The following is a 22,402-nucleotide window of genomic DNA, read 5'->3' as shown; positions in this document are numbered from 1 at the left end:
GCCAACTCTCTGCCTTCTGCCAGTCAGCCAATCCTCTATCCGTGCCAGTAACTTGCCCCTCCACCAGGGACTCTTATCTTTCTTAGCAGCCTCCTGCATGGCACCTTGTCAAAGGCCTTCTGGAAATCCAAATCGCTCACGTCCACTGGCTCTCCCTTTGTCTAACTTACTCACTACCTGCACAAAGAATCCTAATAGATTTGTCAGACATGACCTCCTGTTGTCAAAGCCATGCAGACTCTATCCTGTTTTAACATGCACCTCCACATACTTCCCACTCTCACCCTTCATAAAACCTGTTAAGTTTACCCATTTTTACCATAAATACGTTGTTCTGCTCTTTAAAATGAATTCAAGTTTAAAGATTTCATATTATGTATGTACACTACCTTTGCCCTTCATAATATTTAGCACAAGGTATGAAACTGACTGTGACTGCATCAAGTAAAGGAGTTAGTAATAGTGAGAAAGGAGTGGCTAAATATCTAAACCTACCCATGCAACAGTCAAGAAGGCACAACAATGCCTTTTCTTCCTCAGGATGCTCAAGATATTCGACATGTCCACAATGACACTCACCAACATTTACAGATGCACCACAGAAAGCATTGAATCTGGGTGCATCACGTCCTGCTACGGCAACTGCTCTGCCCAGGACCGGAAGAAATTACAGAAGGTGGTGTGCACAGCACATTCCATCACGGAAGCCAACCTCCCACTCATGTAATCCATCCACACTTCTCGTTGTCGTGGAAAGGCTACCAACCTCAAAGACCCCTCCCACCCCGGGAATGATCTCCTGCACCATCTTCTGTCAGGCAGAAGATACAGAAGCTTGAACACATGTACCAACAGGTTCAAGAATAGCTTCTTCCCTGCCATTATTAGATGCTGAATGGTGCTCTCCAATTTGAAATCTAATGTTGCTTCTGCGCACCTCTTGTGCAGCTGTAACCCTGTATGCCTCACTCTGTCTAAGCGCAGTATGACCTGCATGTCCTTGGTTTGCTCGGATCTGACTGTACTGCTGATAAAACAAAACTTTTAACTCTACTTAGGTACATAGCACAGTACAGGCCCTTCGGCACTCGATGCAGTACCGGCCCTTTATCCTACTCTAAGATCAGACTGACCTACATACCATTTATTGTACTAACTTTCATGTACCTATCCAAGAGTCGATTAAATGTCCCTAATGTATCGGACTCTACTACCACTGTTGACAGTGCATTTCACACAGCCACCACTATCCGAGTAGAGAACCTACTCTGACATCTCCCCGAAACCTTCCTCCAATTACCTTAAAATTATGCCGGGAGTGTGGTGCTGGAAAACCATAGCAGGTCAGGCAGCAGCCAAGGAGCAGGAGAATTGATGTTTTGGGCATAAGCCCTTCATCAGGAACGAGGCTTGTGGGCCGGGGGTGCTGAGAGATAAATGGGAAGAGGGTGGGGTTGGGGACAAGGTAGCTGAGAATGCCATAGGTAGATGAAGGTAGGTGTGTGTGTGTGTGTGTGTGTGTGTGTGTGTGTGAGAGAGAGAGGTGGGGGTTGGGGTGGCAAGATGATAGTTCGGAGGGGGTTATGGTGCAGATAGATAGGAAAAAATGATGGACAGGTCAGAAGGGGCAGCGCCAAGTTGGAGGCTTGGGACTGGGATAAAGTGGGGGAGGTGAGGAAACTGTTGAAATCCACATTTGTCCTGTGTGGTTGCAGGGTCGCAAGGCAGAATATGAGGTGTTCCTCCTCCAGGCATCGGGTAGTAACGGTTTGGCGATGGATAGGTTGGAGAAGTGGGTGGAGCTGATAGATTGAAAAGTTGATGGACAGGTCAAGAGGGCGTGCTGAGTTGAAGGCACGGGACTGGGATAAAGTGGGGGGGGGGGGGGGGGGGGAGGGTGGAAAATGATGTCTAGCATCTGCAGTCCTCATTTTCTCCTCCTTAAAATTATAGACATTTGTAAGGGGCATGGATAGGGTGAATACCCAAGGTCTTTCCCCAGGTAGGGGAGTCCAATACTAAAGGGGCAGAGGTTGAAGGTGAGTGGGGAAAGGGATCGGAGGGGCAACATTTTCACGCAGAGGGTGGTGCGTGTATGGAATGAACTGCCAGAAGTGGTGGAGGCTGGTACAATTACAACATTTTGTGGGCGGCACGGTGGCACAGTGGTTAGCACTGCTGCCTCACAGCGCCAGAGACCCGGGTTCAATTCCCGCCTCAGGCGACCGACTGTGTGGAGTTTGCACATTCTCCCCGTGTCTGCGTGGGTTTTCTCCGGGTGCTCCGGTTTCCTCCCACACTCCAAAAATGTGCAGGTTAGGTGAATTGGCCACGCTAAATTGCCTGTAGTGTTAGGTGCAGGGGTAAATGTAGGGGAATGGGTCTGGGTGGGTGCGCTTCGGCGGGTCGGTGTGGACTTGTTGGGCCGAAGGGCCTGTTTCCACACTGTAAGTAATCTAATCTAATCTAAAAAAAAATCTAATTTAAAAGGCATCTGGATGGGGATATGAATAGGAGGGGTACAGATGAACATAGGCCAAATGCTGGCAAATGGGTCACTAGATTCATTTAAGATATGGACTGAAGGGTTTGTTTCAGGCTCTACAACTCTATAACTATGTCTACATAGTTGAAACCAATTTCACAAAATGAGGAATAGGTCATTCACCCCTTACAGCCTGTCCTGAGCTGTGGCCTAACTGCACATATTCCAGTGCAAGTTTCAGAAAGATTTCAGCAGCTCTTTTAAAAAATTGAAATGCGTTTAGACTTCAATGATGTTTCTGAATATATCATTTTAGCTATTCTCAATTTTAAAGATAAGAGTTTCGAGTGAACACAGCCCACACCTCCCAGTGCAGCCAGTAACCTTTACAATGTTGATGAAACGATGCAGTACCTGGACTCCTTAAACATTTACAATTTCTAACGATACTAGCTACTCATTCACTGCTCCACCTGATACACGACATTAGAAACTTGGTGCAGGAGGCTGGAAGAAATGAGCAGCTTTAAAACAAAAAACCATCTGGAGCTCAAAGCTTTCAATGAGAGTCTGAGCCCAGCACTAAGTTCAGGTAACCTTTATTGTGACCCAACTTTGTTACAGCTTCAGATCTCCCCCAGCAAAAAGATGTAGAGAAAGTAGCTGCTTTTTAAATAGCTCAAGGTCAAAGCGCACACACTCCCCCGCCCCCCCCACCCCACCTCACTTTCTTTACTATCGGTCAGCACAGAGTTGTCCCTTTTTAATTGGATCCTTGGTACAGCCTTAACCCGTGGGGCCGGGAACGGGGGCAGTGTGGAGTGAAACAGACTGCTGTGGGTCTGGAGTCACGTGTAGGCCAAACCAGATAAAGGATGCAGCTGGGACGACTGAGTTAATCCTTTCCCACAACGGCAGTGCCCTTCCCTAAAAAGGGCGTGAATCAGATTGGGGTTTTCTCTCCCCTTCCCCCCCACCCACAGAACATGGTTTCATCGTTAGATTCTGACCGTATTCCAATTCCGCCATCTGCCGCAGTGGTATTCAAACCCAACAGATCCCAGAACTGGGTTAATAGTCCAGTCGATAACGGCACTCGGCAGTCGCTTTGTCAGTCCCCCTGCGATGGCACGTGAAGTCGCTGGTGGCTCCGGAGGTGGGAGGAGCGGGTGAAAGCCTTCCCACACTCAGGGCAGCTGAAGGGCCTCTCCCCTGTGTGGACTCGCCGGTGGGTCAGCAGGGAGGAGGAATCGCTGAAGGCCTTCCCGCACTCGGGACAGCAGAAGGGCCTTTCCCCCGTATGGACTCGCCGGTGGGTCAGCAGGGAGGAGGAATAGCTGAAGGCCTTCCCACACTCGGAACATTTGAAGGGCTTCTCCCCCGTGTGGACCCGCTGGTGCCTCAGCAGGGAGTAGGAATAGCTGAAGGCCTTCCCGCAATCAGGACAGCTGAAGGGCCTCTCCCCTGTGTGGACCTGCTGGTGGGTCAACAAATTGGAGGAACGGCTGAAGGCCTTCCCGCACTCGGGGCAGCTGAAGGGGGGTCTCCCCCGTGTGGACCCGCTGGTGCCTCAGCAGGGTGGAGGAATCGCTGAAGGCCTTCCCACACTCGGGACAGCTGAAGGGCCTCTCCCCCGTATGGACTCGCCGGTGGGTCAGTAGGGAGGATGAATCGCTGAAGGCCTTCCCACACTCGGGACAGCTGAAAGGCCTCTCCCCCGTGTGGATCCGCTGGTGCCGAAGCAGGGTAGAGACCTGGGTAAAGCCCTTCCCGCACTTGGGACAGGAAAACGGCCTCTCCCCGGTGTGGATGCGCCAATGAATCTCCAGGTCAGACGGAGTACGGAAGCCTTTCCCACAGTTACCACACTTCCACGGTTTCTCCATGTCCAAAGCTTCAGCCACAAGCAAACGCATGTCCTGCCCTTCACTGCTGTGAGTTCCTCTTTCCAGGGCGTATAACTGTTTCAGGCTCCACTCTAGTACGCAGCAACAGTAGGGTCTCTCATCCAGTCCCACTGATAATGAAAATGTACTGAAATAGGAACTAAAAAGCTTTGCTCCTTCTCACAGAATTGTAATCAAAAATCGTGGCTGTCCCAGTCGATTGAGTGACTGTCAGATATTGACGTGAAAGCGAGGACCGCAGATGGGGGAGAGTCAGTGTTGAAAAGTGCGGCGCTGGAAAAGCACAGCAGGTCAGGCAGCATCCGAGGAGCAGAAGAGTCAACATTTCAGGCATAAGGCCTTCATCTGTTCATTTTGAAACTTTTGTCTTCAGATCTTCAAATACTCTGGAAAAAGAGATTACAAAAGTCATCACTGTCAGTGCAGGGTAGAAATTCAGAACAAGCTATTCTACTTTCTGTGGAGCATTCTTTTTTGTTATTCCACAAAATTGAAAGCAACATCCTTCTCTCCCTCTCCCCCTCTCTGTTCTCACTCCGCTCTAAGTAATTCTCCTGAAGGTGCTGATTCAGGATCAGAACAGCAAAAACGTCAAGATTTACATATTGGATAACTCCACCTGAAAGTTAATATCTTTCACAACATTGGGATACTGCCGAGAGTGAGCAGGTCTGATGTTGGGAAGCAAAACAAAATGTGTCAATTCAGGATGAATCGGGAATGCAGCTTGAGGAATAACCAGACACGTCAAGGTATTAACACAGACACCAGAGAGAAACTGAACAGAAGAGACGTGGCAAACGTTAGCAGAAAGCCAGAGTCATTAAGATATACCGCACAGTAACAGACCTTTTGGTCCAATTCGACGATGCTGACCAGATATTGTAAATCAATTTAGTCCCATTTGCCAGCACTTGGCCCATACCCCTTGGCCAATCCACCCTACGTTGCACATCCCTGGACACTATGTGTAAGTTAGCATGGCTAACCCACACAAACCTGCACCTCCTTGGGCATGATGGGTACTTTAACATGTGCAATCCACCCTCACCTGCACATCCCTGGGCACTATGCATAATTTAGCATGGTCAATCCACCCTAACCTGGGTAAAGGTTAAAAATCACACAAACCCGGGTTATAGTCCAACAGGTTTATTTGGAAGGACCCGTTCAGAGCACTGCTCCTTCATCAGGTGGTTGTGGAGAATAAGACCATAAGGCACAGAATTTATGGAAAGACATTTGTGGCCTGCCACTGAAATGATATATCGGTCAAATCTGGATTGTTAAGTCTTTCATCTTTTAGAATGGATTGCAGGTATCATTAATATGTAAATCCCAGAACTTCCTGTAAGGCACCCTCTCAAGATAACATAAGGCTTTACAACAAACGGTGGCAGCTCAGCTCAGACAATGCATTAAAGGTATGAGGTCAGAGTTTGCCTGTATCTCAGTCGTGAGTCAGACTGGTTTTATTTTCAAAGCCAGAATTTATAAAATATTATCTGGATTGACTGCCTGCATGAACTGCCGAGTCTCATCCACCAGCTGAAATGACTGGATAGGGAGGGTTTGATCCCCACAGGGCAATGAATTCCCACTTTCCACCAAAATCCCAAATGTCCACACTCACTCAGTTGCTCTCTCACAAATCAAATATTTCATTGTAATTTCTTCTGCTCCCAGTAAGGGCAAAAAATCTTTGAAAGTTGCTCTGAAAGTCCAGTCTTCACAACCAGACTCCTGCTTTCACCGAAGCCAATTAGTCATACAGCACGGAAACAGACCCTTTGGTCAAACTCGTCTGTGCCAAACAGATATCCAAAATTAATCTGGTCCCATTTGCCAGCATGTGGCTCTTATGGTTCTATACCATTCCTATTCATGTACCCAGCCAGATGCATTTAAAAGATAATTGTACCAGCCTCACCACTTCCTCTGGCAGCTCGTTCCATACATCCACAACCCTCTGCGTGAAAAAGTTGCCCCTCAGGGCCCTTTTAAATCATTCCCCTCTCACCTCAAACCCTCTAGTTTTGGACTCTCCTACCTTGGGGAAAAGACCTTGGATATTCACCCTATCCATGCTCGTTATAAACCTCTATAAGGCTGCCCCTCAGCCTCCGATGCTCCAGCGAAAATATCCTGGATCTACTCAGCCTTTCCCTGTGGTCCAAACCCTCCAAGTCTAGCAACATCCTCGCAAATCTTTTCCGACCCCTCTCAAAGTTTCACAAGTTCTTTCCGAAAGCAGGGAGACCAGAACTGGACGCACTATTCCAAAAGTCACCTTACCAATGTACAGCCACAACATGATCTCCCAATGCCTATACTCAATATGCTGACCAATAAAGGAAAGCATACCAAACACATTCTTCACTATCCTGTCTACCTGCGACTCCACTTTCAAGGAGCTATGACCCTGCACTCCAAGGTCTCTTTGTTCAGCAACACTCCCCTTCACTGTGCCAGTCCTGCCTGGATTGCTTGACCAAAATGCAAAACCTCATTTCTCTAAATTAAACTCCATCTGCCACTCCTTGGCCCATTGGTCCATCCGATCAATTCTAATTTATAGTGAATTCTGCTTCCTCTCATTCTCGAGAAGCTGAAAATCTCCATCCCACACACTGTCCCTCCCTTCTCACTTTGTAGAACCTAATCCCTGCTGTATCTCATCCTGAAGGGTCTGGTTCATGCTGTTTAACAGGCCCACACTCAGGGGAGATCTAATTGAAACATTCAGAATACTGAACGGCCTGGACAGAGTGGACGTTGGGAAGATCTTTCCATTGGGAGGAGAGACTCGGGCTCGAGGCACAGTCTTAGAGTAAAGGGAAGACCCTTTACATTGGAGGTAAGGAGAAACGTCTTCAGCCAGAGAGTAATGAATCTATGGAATTAACTGCCACAGAAGGCTGTGGAGGCTAGGTCACTGAGGATATGTAAGACTGAGATAGATAGGTTCTTGAGTATCAAGGGGATCGAGGGTTACGGGGAAAAAGCAGGAGAACGCGGATAAGAAACTTAACAGCCACAATTGAATGGTATGAGCAAACCCAATGGGCTGAATGGCCTAATTGCTGTTCCTATATCTGATGGTCTCTTGCTGTCCTGGACACAAACTGTATGAATCCAAGTAAGATTCTGTTAATCCATTTTTTAAGATTAGAATCAGTCTAACCGTTGTGGTACAGACAGCCTCACACAGGGAAACTCACACCTTCAATACGTTATTTGGGACAACATGATACCAATTGGGAATGTAACTTTTAAAAAAGGTTTTGCTATTTACATATGAAAGAACTAAAACCAACATGGTTATTCTAAAAGAGGAGAGACTTAACAAATAACCCAAGTCTTTTTCAATATATAATTTCAGTTACACCCCACTGTAAACTTTTGCTATAAATTCAGTGTCTTACAATGGTATTCTTCACAACCACCCGATGAAGGAGCAGCAATCTGAAAGCTAGTGCTTCCAAATAAACCTGTTGGACCATAATCCTGTGTTTTTGATTTTTAACTTTGGACACAGAGCGTGAGAATTGGGAGCAGGAGTTGGTCATTTGGTCTTTGGAGCCTGAACCAGCATTGAACAGACCATAACTGGATATGAATCTTCCTACATCTCGGTGGATAGGCTGGGACTTTCTTCACTGGAGCACAGGAGGTTGAGAAGTGACCTTATAGAGGTTTATAAAATCATGAGAAGTATACATGAGGTGAATGGCAGGTGTCATTTCCCTCAGGTGGGGGTTGAAAAGACTTGAGGCAGCTTTTTTTTTAAATACAGTAGTTCACGTGTGGAATGAATGTCCAGAGGAAGTGATGTTACTTTCAAAAGACATTTGGTTAATTACATGAATAGGAAAGGTTCGGAGGGATATGGGCCAAACACAGGTAGGTGGGACTAGATTAGTTTGTGAATATATTCAACGTGGTCTAGTTGGACTGAATGGTCTGTTTTTTTTTGCTGTATGACTGTAACTGTTCTGTACTTGTCTTAAAAACATTTTCTTGCTTTCTCCCATAAACATCCACTTTATTGTTGCTCAAAACTCAGATGAACTCAGCCTTGAATATATTCAATGACCACTAACTGCAGGAAGGCATCCACAATTCTGAACACAATTCCTCTTGCTAATATACCACTTGCCTTGCTGATTGCTTGCTGCACCTGTCTGACAACTGGCAGTGACTGGTGTAGAAAGACACTGAGCCCCCTTTCTATATCCACATATCATTCCCTATTCCCTTGTGCCTGAAACATCGACTGTCCTGCCCCTCAGATGCTGTCTGACCTGCTGTACTTTTCCAGCGCCACACTTACTGACTCTAATCACCAGTATCTGCAGATCTCACTTTCTCCACATCTCAGTATATTACCATTTAAATAATACACTTCCTTTCTGCTCTTTTTCACAACTTCACATTGTTGTACTCTTTTTCTCATGTTTTCCAATTGTGGTCTTCTCTACATTGGGGAGACTGAGCATAAACTTGGGAACGGTTTGCTGAGCATCGCAGGCAGGTCCACAGAGGTTGACTGGACCTCCCAGTCACTACCCACTTTAATTCCCCTTCCCCCTCCCTTTCTGAAAAGACTATCTTAGGCTTTCTCCATTACCACAATGAACCAAACAGCAAATTGGAGGAACAACACCTCATCTTCCGCCTGGGCAGCCTATAACCTAGAGGACTCAACATTGAGTTCTCCAGTCTCAAATAACCTCACTTCCCATTCTCCCCCCCCCCCCCCCTCAAACGACTCCCTTCTCAGCTCCTCCCCCTCATCACTCATGAACCAGATTTATTCCTCCCATTCACCAACCAGGTCAGACCTTTCACCTATCCCCAATTCACCACCCTGCCCCAAGGACACTCTTTATCTGCACCTATCCCCAATCCTGAAGAAGGGTTACACCTGAAACATCGACTTCTCCACCTCCTGATGCGACCTGGCTTGTTCTTCCAGCCTCCTGCATGTCTATTTTGCCAATTGCGACACAGACGTGGAGCAACGTTTCTAGAGTCTGTCCACCCCGATTCACTGCCTTTCCTTTCAGTTGCTGCAAGTCAACAACTGAAGCCCTGAATGAAAAAAAAAGAAATGGAAAAGGTGGTGAGAGAAGAGAGTGCCGTACTCACAGATGTTGGACAGAGGAAGGAGATTGCAGTCTGGGGTGAAGCTCAATCTTCATTCAGAGAAACAGGAGCAGGAGAAGCAGCTTCAGAAACTCAGGGTCCAACTTCCGCATTCAGACAATGGGGTGGCTCTGATTTGCAGGAGGACGAGACTCCTTCCGGTCCTCCTGTACTCCCTATTGGTCAATCAAAAGAAGATCGCGCGCCTTTTTGTGCGGACTGCGATGAGCATGCCCAGTGTTTTGCTGACACCCGGCGAGCATGCGCATGGCGTTGCTGACACCGGCAAACACGCGCTGTATGCTCTATCGGATGCTGGTGTTCCTGACAGATTTTAAGTGTTCAAATGCCAATAGGAAAAAAAGGGGTCGAGCCACAATACGTTTTCCCCGTTCGACATTTTATTGCTTTTGCATTTTGTCTCGCTGCTCAACCTTTGTACGTCTTTTACCCTTGTTGAGAGAGTCTCCCCGTGAGCTGACTGTGGGCAGCGCTTTAACTAGTTACACAGACTGAAGAAACATTACACTATTCGCAGGAGGGAGTGACTGTACACGTTTCCTGAGTGTGATCACACTTTCAATTGTTCATCGGAAACACAGAGCCAAAAAGTCACCAGAACTGCGGAGAAGTTGTGGAAATGTGGGGACTGAGGGAAGGGATTCCATTCCCTGTGGGCACTGGAGATTCATCAGCTCAGTCGCAGTACGGAGAGGCCGTTCTTCAAAAAATTATTACAACATTATTTCCCATTGACAAAAACACATTCACGCTGCCTGATTACCTTGAACTTATACAAGCGCCCTGTCATAATATCTTTGATAATAGCTTTGAACATTTTCCCCATTACATATGTTAAGTTAAATGGTCTGCAGTTTCCTGTTCTCGGTCTCCCTTTTTGAAGAAAGGATTTTTCCAATCTAAAGAAACCATCCCTGAAACTAATGAGGTTTGGAAAATTAAAACCAATACATTAACTATTACGGGGAGAATGCGGGTAAGTAGAGTTGAAATGCCCATCAGCCATGATTGAATGGCAGAGTGGACTCGATGGGCTGAATGGCCTTACTTCCACTCCTATGTCTTATGGTCTTATTTCACTCGCTAATTTCTCTTTAAGAGTCTAGGATGAATTCCTTCAAATACCCGGGACTTATCAGATCGAAGTTCCAACAGTTTACTCAGTACTAATTCCTTGGTGATTGTAATTTTCTTCAGTTCCTCCCTCCCTTTCAATTCCTGATTTACAACTAGTTCCAGGGTGTTACTTGTATCCTCTCCAGTGAAGTCAGATTCAAACTCTTTTCAATTCATGTGCCATCTCTTTATCCTCCGTTACTGAATCCCCAGACTCATTTTTGTTAACTTTTTTTTTTAAGAAAAGCTGACAAAACTTTCCAACCTGTTTTTATAATTTTTTTAGCTAACTTTCTAACCTTAATTGCCGTGCTACTGCCTGCATTATTTCTGATATTTTGCCACAGCTCCCAACTCTAGCATCAACTTGTCTGCATATTTTATTGAACTGACCTTGATTACGTAATGCAAAACACACAAGGGCAAATCTTTCCTCTCCAGAAAGTCTTAGTACTTAACATGATAAAATTCACTTTGAAATATTGTTCATCCAAATTTTACCAAGCACATCCTACAGATTCAACATCCCACAATGACACCCAGTTTTGTTATGATCTTTAATTCTGAAGAGAAATTTGAATACCCAATGATTAACTGGAAGAACTCTTCATTAAGTTTTCACATTTTTAAACAAATAAAAATTACCAATTAATTGGAGTCTTGATAGTGTATTCACTTTCTGGGAATAGTCCAAGGGATGCAACATCTCTCTAGGATTCACTTGAATCCTTCTCAGGATTCCAAGTATTCCTGGTAATTGTATGTGGGAAAAGATCCGCCACCCTGGCAACCCACAATAGGCCCACAAAAGCAAAATTGGCCAAACTGTACCAAAACACCCAGAATGTCTTAGCAGGGACCAAGCAGGCTGACAAGTGAAACTAGACAGCACTTGCAGACAAGGGAATACCTGTACACCTCAAGTACCCACTAACAATGACAGAGTACCACAGCTATCACAAGGCCCTGAGGGCAGTTTCACAACACAGCAATACCAAAGCCACACAAAGAACAGGTCAGACAGAGAGGCACCAGCAAGAGCATTGCTCCCAGGACAGGACAATGGAAGCACCTCACCGCTTCAGAGGAGACATTAGCACCTACCTGCGAAGACGAATGGAAGCTCCTGATCCATCGATACTGTCAGAATGTTGCTTTGTGTAGAGAATTAGGACATTCCTCTGATAACTGTTTTCCGATTAGCATCATTGTAACTAGATTACTCCATTTCCAGCAGCAACATTTCACTGCCACCCAGAGAATTGGCTATGAGGTTGCTTTACTATCCAAAGCCATCATGTCCCTACAATGTGCCCCTGTCCTGAACCCCACCACCCTGCTTCCACTCACTCTGACCACTATTATGGATGAACACAACTGTTTAGACCTTGTCCAGCAGTTTGTTGCCCCATGCCCTGACCTCTCTGAAACACCTCAAGACAACTCTGACCTCATATTCTATACATATGGCTCATCCTTCAGGCCCTCAGACCACTGCACACTGGCAGGATGTGCCCTCTGCACTCCTTTCACAGTTCTAGAGTCAGCTGCACTGCCAAATGGCACATCTGCACAAGCTGCAGAGCTGATTGCACTCACTAGGGCTTGTGTCATTGCTAAAGGACACACAGCAAACATTTATCCTGACTCCAGATATGCCTTCGGAGTCATCCATGATTTTGGCACATTCTGGAAACAGAGAGGCTTCATCACGTCAGCAGGGAGGCCACTACAACATGCTACGCTGATTTCTAATCTCCTGAAAGCAGCCCTGTTACCCTCAGCCCGAGCAATTATCAAATGCCGTGCCCATACCTCTGCCACTGACCCGGTCACCCTCAAGAATGCCTCAGCTGACACAGCAGCCCGGAAGTTGCACTGCACCCCACCATCTACATCCTGCAGGCTCCCAGAATAGCGCAGGCCCCAGTATTCCCTGACCCCATGGAGGCTGTGCAAGCTACCCAAGAAACTGCTCCACAGCAGGAAAAGGACAGTTGGGCCTGCATTGGGGCCACACAATCTCCTTCCCTCAACCTGCTAATACGCCCTGATGGCCGCATCATTTGCCCAAATGCCCACCTACACACACTGGCCCTAGCAGCCCACTGCATTGGCCATACAGGCAAGAGGGGCATGATACACACTAACGCAGTCCTGGTATGCACCAGGATTCACTGCCGCTGCCCAAGTCCTGCTGTCACAGTGCCTCATCTGCCTGCAGAACAATGCAGGGAAGCCAGTTGCCAAGTACCTGCCAGTTCCTGAGGAGCCTTTCAGCCTCTTACAGATTGACTTCACACACATGCCCCAAAAACAGGGTTACAAGTACACCCAGGTCATCAGAGACATGTTCTCCGAATGGGTGGAAGCATTTCCCACAAGAAAGGATGATGCATGTATGGTAGTAAAATGCCTCCTAAAGGATGTCATCCCCAGATTTGGAGTTCCCAGTAGCATAACCACGGAGAAAGGGACTCCCTCACGGCTTAGCTCGTGACCAGCATTAGCAAGGCACGAGGGATACCACAGCGACACCCCATCCCCAACCAATCCGTTGTCAGACATGGTTGAGCGGATGAATGGCATCCTGAAGACCACACTGACTAAAACCACCCAGAAAACAGGACTGACCTGGTCAGACACCTTGCCACTTGCCCTCTATGCTACACATGCACAGCCAAACTGAACAGCTGTGCTCACCCCTTTTCAAGTACTTATGGGGCAGCCTATGCCCACTGCCACCAGACCCCTGACACTCACACAGCCCTGTTTCTGACACAAGAGGCCCAACTAGGGTATGTCCAGGCCCTTAGCAGGAGCATTAGTGCTCATACAACCAGGTCAGGGCTGCGTTGCCCACACCCCAACCGGTGCCCATTCATCTGTTCTGACCTGGGGACTATGTCATGATAAAATCACTAGAAAAAGATTCTCTCTCCCATCGGTGGAAAGGTCTGTACCTGATCCTGATGACAACCCGGACAGCTGTGAAACCGGAAGGATGGCCCGAATGGACACATACCACCCGCTGCAAGAAGGCTCCACAACCTCTGAACAGGGACCACACAGAGGAAGGCACCACTCCAAACACAGAGGATGAATCCACCTGCTCGCGGCAGCCATCACCATCTGATCTGTCTGACCATCACACTGTGGCTTGCTGGTAAACAGGGCCAAGGGGCAGCACATTTCATAACCCACTGTGATTTGCAGGCCAACACCTTCCTCAAAATGGCCCATGGGTATGCCCAGCGATTTAATCAGACCCGCTGCTGGGTCTGCACTAGGTCCCTGTCCACTCTCACGGGGGGCATTTCCTTAGCCTCAATCTCCTTAAATATCTCTGACATGGCGGAATGGTGCCTGGAGCCAGACAGGTCCCCTGAAGTTACCACACTCAAAATACCACCAGCAATGACCAAATATGGGGACAACAGCCCAGCCCGCTGGAGGTCTGCGGGTTACCACCTGGAAAAATATAAAGGGTGGTTTTACCCGGCCTACAACCTCTCCCATGAGCCCCCAGCCCTGACCATTGCTGACACTAACACACACGGGCCACCTGCAGGATCCATCTGTTTGAAACACACACAGCCATCTGGCTGGGAGGCTGACTGGAGCCGGTGCACTGACTCCCTGGTCCTAACTCCCGCAGCACGCCGATCCGCTGCAGAAGGCAGCATTTTAAACCGACAGGTCCTCAACAGGATCACTCAGAATACCACCTTCCTCACCAGCTGGACAGGGACCCAGACACTCCATCTCCAGACCGACAACGGCACCTATTTTATCTGTGGCCACAAAGCCTACCCCTGGCTGCTGTTGTCCTGGACTGGGAGCTACAATGTTGGGTATGCAGTACCATTCATTTATCACTTCCAGTCCCCTCCCTTTCCAAAGCTCATGCCACGCATCAGACGAGCCCTTGCTGCCATTGAAGCAGCTCTCTACCTGATGTCATCCCACTGTGCAACCTTACAGTTACAGGTAGAAGCCCACAAACTCACTGTCACAGTACAGGAGGTGGCAAACTCCACAGCAGACGCATTCGCTCAGCTGAATGTGGAGGCTGTTGCCGTCTGTACTGTGACTCTGCAAAACAGGATGGCCCTGGACTACCTACTCGCTGTGAAAGAGGGCACGCGCAGAGCCTGACTGCAGGGACTGATAGCCCTCATCGCTATCATTGCCAGGCTTAGAGTGCTAGCCATGGCTATCCGACTCTGCTGTTCAGGCCTACGTACAATTCTGTTACCCTCTGTCCCCCTTACCATTCAGCTAGCACAGATCCACTGGGAGAACATCCCCGTCCCTAAAATAGCCTCTCCTGGACCAGACTCGGACACTGAGAGCTATCTGTCTGATACCGAGACCCCCACCCGACAATCCCCCTGGCTCCGGCTACATTGCTCCTTCTCATCCCTCCCCTAAGCAAAACAAAAAGAAAAGGGGGGGGGGGGGGGGGGGAAGTTGTGGAAAAAGATCTGCCACTCTGCCAACCCACAATAGGCCCACAAAAGCAAAATTGGCCAAACTGTACCGAAAACACCCAGAATGCCCATGCAGGCTCGCAAGCCAAACCAGACAGCACACACGGACAAAGGAGTACACTTCAACCTCACTACAATGACAGAGCACCACAGGTATCTCAAAGCCCCAAGGGCAGTTTCACAACCCAGCAATACCAAAGCCACACAAAGAGCAGGTCAGACAGAGAGGCACCAGCAAGGACTTGCTTCCAGAACAAGAAATGGAAGCACCTCACCACTTCAGAGGAGAAGTTAACACCTACCTGTGAAGAGGAATGGAACCATCGATAGTCAGGATGTTACACTGTGTGAAGGAACAGGACATTCATCCGATAACTGTTTTCCAATTAGCATCCTTGTAACTAGATTACTCCATTTCCAGATACATTGTATATTCCCCATTTCTTAATCAGCCTTATTGTACAGCATTATTATAAAAACTGGTCTCATCCTCAGCTCCTAGAAGAGAAATTCTGATCTATCTGTACAGACTGTCAGTTCTGTGTCAGACTAGTCAGTTTCTCTTCCAGTGACATTGCTTGTAATAAAGTGTTTGTCAATTTCACTTTGAACCACGCTTTGTGATCTCTAACTTATTGGGCAAATTTCTCCGACATGCTATAAAAGGGCAACCAGAACTGTACTCAGTACTCTGAAAGTGGTCTTACCAACATGATGTCCCAACTCCTATACACAACGCTGTGAACAATGAAGGCAAGTGTACTGAACGCCTCTTAACCACCGTCTACCAATGATGCAACTTTCAAAGAACCTGAAACCCACCATGTCTCTGTTCTACAACGCAACCCAGGGCCCTATCATTAACTATACAAATCCTGCACTTCCTTGTTTTAGCAAAATGCAACCCCTCGCTTTTATCCACACCTCTCTCATACACATGCTCTCTCTGAGACACTCACACCCTCTCACAGGCTTCTCCTCCATCACACTCACGCTTCAAGCATGCACACACGCAAACAGACACACGCGCTCTCATGCACACACACACTCTCTCATGCACACACAGGTCTATGGGGTGAATTTGCATTTGCAGATATATTCAATTTTGATCAAAAAGCACACAATCTGCAGGCAGTTGATACATGTAATATTTGTAAATTCCTACTTTGGAAATAGAACCAGTCTGATTCAAGATTGGGATACAGACAGACTCAAACCTCACACATTTCATTATTGTCTGAACTGAGATGAAACCTATTTATATAAAACCTTAAGTCATCTCGAGAATCTGACTTCAAAGACTTTCTGGGATTTACACATTAATGAACTAAAACTTGCAACCTATTCTAAAAGACAAAAGACTTCACAACAATCTAGGTTTGTTCAATATATCCGATCAGTTGCACTATACTGTGATCTTTTGCTATAAATTCTGTCTTATGATCCTGCTTCACAGCTTCCTGATGAAGGAGCAGCGCTCCGAAAGCTAGTGGTTCCAAATAAACCACTATAACCTGATATGTGATTTTTTAACTTGATCCAACCCAGTCCATCTCTGGCTCCTCCACATCATTTCTCGTGAAGGCAGCCCACCTCTCCCGGTGCTGCCAGTAAACTTTACAATGCTGATGAAATGACGCAGTGCTTGCACTCATGAAAAATTTACAATTTCTAACGATACTAGCTACTCATTCACTTCTCCATCTGATACATGACATTGGAAACTTCGTGCAGGAGGCTGAAAGAAATGAACAGCTTTAAAACAAAAACCTCTTTGAGCTCAAAGCTTTCAATGAAAGTCTGAGCCTGGCAGTAAGTTCAGGTAACCTTGATCAAGACCCAACTTTATTACAGCTTCAGATTCCCCCAGCAAAAAGGTGTAGAAAAAGTAGCTTATTTTTTTAAAAACAGATCAAGGTCAAAGAGTACACAGTCTCTCCACCCCCCACTTTCTTTACTATTAGTCAGCACCAAGTTGTCCCTTTGTAATTGGATCCTTGGTACAGCCTTAACCCGTAGGAAGTATTGCCTCACTCAGCAATTTCAACCCAGACCCTGTATCCAAGTAAGTTTCTCTCTATTCATTTCCGCAGGTGGGGGAGTCAACCACACTGCTCTGGGTCTGGAGTCACATGTCGGCCACCCGGGTAAAGGATGGGACGACTGAATGAACCCTTTCCCACACGGCAGTTTCCTTTCCTAAAAAGGACATGAGTGATTCAGATGGGGGATCTCACACCCCCGCCCCCAAAAATGGTTTCAGCGTTAGATTCCGAACTCCAGACTTCTGACCGAATTCCAATTCCGCCATCTGCCACGACGGGATTCAAATCCAGGGGTCCAGTCGATAATGGGACTCTGCCATTGCTCCTTCAATCCCCCTGCGATGGCATGTGAACTCGCTAGTGCCTCTGCAGGTGGGAAGAGCAGGTGAATCCCTTCCCACACTGAGAGCAGGTGAATGGCCACTCCCCAGTGTGGACCCGCTGGTGGGCCAGCAGGGTGGAGGCCTGTGTAAAGCCCTTCCCACACTCAGGACAGCTGAAAGGTCTCTCCCCAGTGTGAACCCGCTGGTGCTTTAGCCTGTCGGATGAATTGCTGAAGGCTTTCCTGCACTCGGGGCAGGTGAAGGGCCTCTCCCCGGTGTGGACCCGCCGGTGGGTCAGCAAGGTGGAGGCATGGGTAAAGCCCTTCCCACACTCAGGGCAGCTGAAGGGCTTCTCTCCAGTGTGGACCCGCTGGTGCTTCAGTATGTCGGAGGAATTGCTGAAGGCCCTCCCGCACTCAGGGCAGCTGAAGGCCCCTGTGCAGGGGAACGGCCTCTCCCCGGTGTGAGTGCGCCGATGAGTCTCCAGGGCAGACGGGAAATGGAAACTTTTCCCACAGTCACCACACTTACATGGTTTCTCTACGGGGTGGGATCGCTCAGGTTTTTCCATGGCCAAAACTACCCACAAAAATGTGTAGAGTCCTTCCCTGCTGTGAATCCCTCTTTCCAGCCTGTATAACTATTTCTGGCTCCACACTCAGTGCACTGCAACAGTCGGGTCTCTCATCCAGTCCCACTGATTCTGAAAAGATACAGAAACAGGAACCAAAAAGCTTTGCTCCTTCTCACAGAATCACAGTCGAAAGTTGTTGCGTTCCCAATGGATTGAGTGACTGTCAGACATTGACATCAAAGTGAGGACTGCAGACACTGGACACTCAGTGTCGAAAAGTGCGGCGCTGGAAAAGCGCTGCAGGTCAGGCAGCATCCGCGGAGCAGGAGAGTCGATGTTTCAAGCATAAGCCCTTCATTTGTTGATTTTGAAACTTCCAAATTCAGATCTTCAAATAATCTGTAAAAAGAGATTACAAAAATCATCACTGTCAGGGCAGGGTAGAAATTCAGAACAAGCAACTCTACTTTCTGCAGAATGTTCTTTTCTTTTTTTACTCCACAAAATTGAAAGCATCATCCCACTCTCTCTCTTCTCTCCCCCTCTGTTCTCACTCCGCACTAATTCTCCTGAAGGTGCTGATTCAGGATCTGACAGCGGCAGAAAAGCAAAAATGTCAAGACTGACATCTCTCTGAATTTTGAATAACTCCACCTGAAAGTTAATATCTTTCCCAATATTGGAATACTGCTGAGACTGAACAGGTCTGATTTTGGGAAACAAATACTGTGTCAATTCAGGGTGAACCTGCAATGCAGCTTCTTCACGAACAATGAGACATGAAATGGTTAACATCTCCAGGAAGGGGGAGAAAAGGAGACATCAAGGTATTGACACCGACACCAGAGAGAAAGTTAACATGCCGATCAGGTATCCAGAAACAATCTAGGCCCGTTTGCCAGCACTTGGCCCATTTCCTTTAACCCCTTCCTGTTCATATACCCATCCAGATACCTTTTAAATGTTGTGATTGCACCAGCCTCTGGCAGCTCATTCCTTACACACACCGCCCTCTGAATGAAAAAGTTGCCCCTGACGTCTCTTTTAAACCTTCCCTTCCCCACCCCATCTGCCCACCCTGAACCTATTACCCTTACATTCTGGAGTATCCCATCTCAAGGAAAAGACCTTGACTATTTACCCCATCCATGCCTCTCATGATTTTATCAATTTCAGCCTCCAGCGTGCAAGGGGAAACAGTCTCAGTCTGCTTGGCCTCTCCCTATCACTCAAACCCCCCAACCCTGGCAACATCCTTGTAAATCTTTTCTGAACCCTTTCAAGTTTCACAACATCCTTCTGATACGAGTGAGACCAGAACTGCACACAACCTTCCAAACGTGGCTATGGTTCTGCTGAACAATGGCAATTTAATTCCAAAATATTAATTTCTTCATGAGAAGGGAATAATTGGCAATGTAGCTGTAAGAGACCTCTTGCGGAAGAGTGAAGAACTGAGTGAGAGAACTTTCCATTAAAATGGAGAGGAACCGAGGTGATTCTGAGACTGGGGACTTAAGTCTAAAGCAAGAAAATTACAACAGCAGAGGCACAAACAGGCCACAACAAATGAAGGAACATTTTTGAAAGAAATGACAAACATTTAAAGAGCACCTGGAGGAACTGCAACCGTTGTCCATTCCTGTCTGAAAAAATAAAACACAGAAGGTGACACAGCCACGGCTAACAAGGGACATGATGGATAGGACTAGATCCAAAGGAGTGGCGTACAAATTGGCTAAAAATAAAGTAGCAGATCTGAAGACTGGGAGCAGTTCAGGTTTCAACAAAAGGATTTGTCAAAAGGGGAAAATGGGGTATGTGAAGTGGAAAAAAATTAGAGAAAACAATAACAATGAGAACAGGCAAAGTTCTCATGTGGAACAAAGAGATGGCAGACCAATTAACCACATATGTTGCTTCTATCAAAACACAGGTAGCATCCCATGTTGGGGAACACATGGTCCAATGAGAGCAGAACTGAAGGAAATGAGCAGTTGTGGGGAAGTGGTGTTGGGGAAACTGATGGGATTAAAAGTTTACAAATCCTGGTGCTGGTAACCCACACCCCAAACTATGGTCCGAGGTCATGCAATTGGCAAATCTTGGGCTGATCTTAGCAGAACTGTTTAATGGTAAGGTCCTATGGAGTGTTGCTGAACAAAGTGACCTTGGAGTGCAGGTTCATAGCTCCTTGAAAGTAGAGTCACAGATAGATAGGATAGTGAAGAAGGTGTTTGGTATGCTTTCCTTCATTGGTCAGAGTATTGAGTACAGGACTTGGGAGGTCATGTTGCAGCTGTACAGGACATTGGTTAGGTCACTTTTGGAATATTGCATGCAATTCTGGTCTCCTTCCTATCAGAAGGAAGTATGAACCTTGAAAGGGTTCAGAGAAGATTTACAAGAATGATGCCAGGGTTGAGGGATTTGAGCTATAGGGAGAAGTTAATCAGGCTGGCGGTTTTCCGTGGAGAGTCGGACGCTGAGGGGTGACCTTATAAAGGTTTATAAAATGATGAGGTACACGGATAGAATAAATAGACAAAGTCTTCTCCCTGGGGTGGGGTAGTTGATAACTCTAGAACATAGGTTTAGGGTGAGAGGGGAAAGATTTAAAGGAGATGTAAGCGGCGACTTTTTCATGCAGAGAGTGGTAAGTGTATGGAATGAGCTGCTGGAGGAAGTGGAGGAGGCTAGTGCAATTGCAACATTTAAAAGGCATCTGGATGGGTATATGAATAGGAAGGGTTCGGAGAGATATGGGCTGGATGCTGGCTGAAGTTATCCCTCCTCCTGCATTGAATTTCAAATCCATCTTCATCATGTCTTTCCTCCACTCCTGGCGTTCTCTTTTCTCCTGTCTACAAACTGAAAATAACATCAACACATCAATGCTCTCCTGGTCACTGCGGTCTTGGAAGTACCCAGATCCTGTTCCAGCTCCACAAATGATCAGATTCATTCACCTCAAATTCACAGTCCGCCTTCGTGTCATTCTAGATGTCTCTCTCTCTCCCACTCCCTTTTCCTGTTTTAAGACCACACAGACCAAGCTCAGGGCCAGGTCTCTCAGAGTGAAATGAGGAAATTCTAGTTGAATGACACCAACTGTCACTTCTCTCCCGGAAATGACAGCTGATGGTGCCCTCACCAAGATGGCCGCCCGTGCTACCCGCCCCAAGTCAACATGCGCCTTATCCTTACAAAGATGGCGCCCTGTTACCCGGGCAACACGAGAGCTCCTTCGGCGGTGAAGTGGGCCTGGGGAGGTTTTATTCACGGCCTCAGGCCTCGCCCTCGGAGTTTATAAACTCCCCAGTCTCCCTCCTCCCGCGGGTCCCAATCCTACCCTGTCTCACTGTCTCCTCTCCCCGGGGGCAGGAGCCAGCTCTTGGCGCTCGGGGCCTGGCGACCTCCCCGGGATGTTCCTGAAACCTGGTCCTGTTCTGAAGGAGGATCCCCGGACCCGAAACACCTCCTCACATTCCTCCCGACACGAGCTGCCGGACCTGCTCAGCTTTCCCAGCGGCTCCTGTTCTTGTTCCTTCAGCCGCCGGCGCCATTCCTCTCCCACACTCAGTAACTTTACCTCACCGCACGCATGCGCACTACCGGGGCCCATAGAGAGGTTTCTCGATCGCATGGGATCGTGGGAATTGAAGGCGCCATTAATGTCGTGAAATCCAGTATCCCATATGCCTTCTTAACTGTCCTATTCACGTGTTAATGAAGTGAATGAAGAAGGGGTCATGCCCGAAACGTCGATTCTCCTGCTCCTTCGATGCTGCCTGACCTGCTGCGCTTTTCCAGCAACACATTTTCAGCTCTGATCTCCAGCATCTGCAGTCCTCACTTTCTCCTCCTTAATGAAGTACACGTCAGTGGTAAATCATTCATCGATTTTATATTTATACATTGAGTGGAACACTACAGGTGTTTAACTCTAAACTCTAGTTCCAATTCAGTGTCAGTATAATTGCTTTTTATCTGCTCTAAAATAAGCACCGAATCAATGCACTCCATCTGACCCTTCTTAACGTTAGATTAGACTAGACTAGACTACTTACAGTGTGGAAACAGGCCCTTCGGCCCAGCAAGTCCACACCGACCCGCCGAAGCGTAACCCACCCAGACCCATTCTCTTACATTTACCCCTTCACCTAACACTACGGGCAATTTAGCATGGCCAATTCACCTAACCTGCACATTTTTTGGATTGTGGGAGGAAACCGGAGCACCCGGAGGAAACCCACGCAGACACGGGGAGAATGTGCAAACTCCACACAG

At 47.4% G+C, this 22,402-nt stretch overlaps 1 pseudogene across 1 annotated transcript; it reads right to left on the bottom strand.

Annotated features, from left to right (window-relative positions):
- Positions 1-3,171: 3,171 nt before the first annotated feature.
- Positions 3,172-21,604, bottom strand: LOC148144362 (uncharacterized; annotated as a pseudogene). The gene is made up of 4 exons (XR_015751444.1): positions 21,465-21,604; positions 15,473-18,511; positions 9,320-9,486; positions 3,172-4,778 (listed from the first exon to the last, which is right to left on the bottom strand). The product of XR_015751444.1 is annotated as an uncharacterized LOC148144362 (transcript).
- Between the last annotated feature and the right edge of the window lie 798 nt (positions 21,605-22,402).

The sequence above is a fragment of the Chiloscyllium plagiosum genome, unplaced genomic scaffold (assembly GCF_037043375.1).
Source record: "Chiloscyllium plagiosum isolate Xiang-an unplaced genomic scaffold, Cpla_swu_hap1 HiC_scaffold_27, whole genome shotgun sequence".
In the NCBI taxonomy this organism is placed as follows: Eukaryota; Metazoa; Chordata; class Chondrichthyes; order Orectolobiformes; family Hemiscylliidae; genus Chiloscyllium; species Chiloscyllium plagiosum.
Note: the sequence above shows the minus strand (reverse complement) of the source record. Positions and strands in the feature narration are given on the sequence as shown.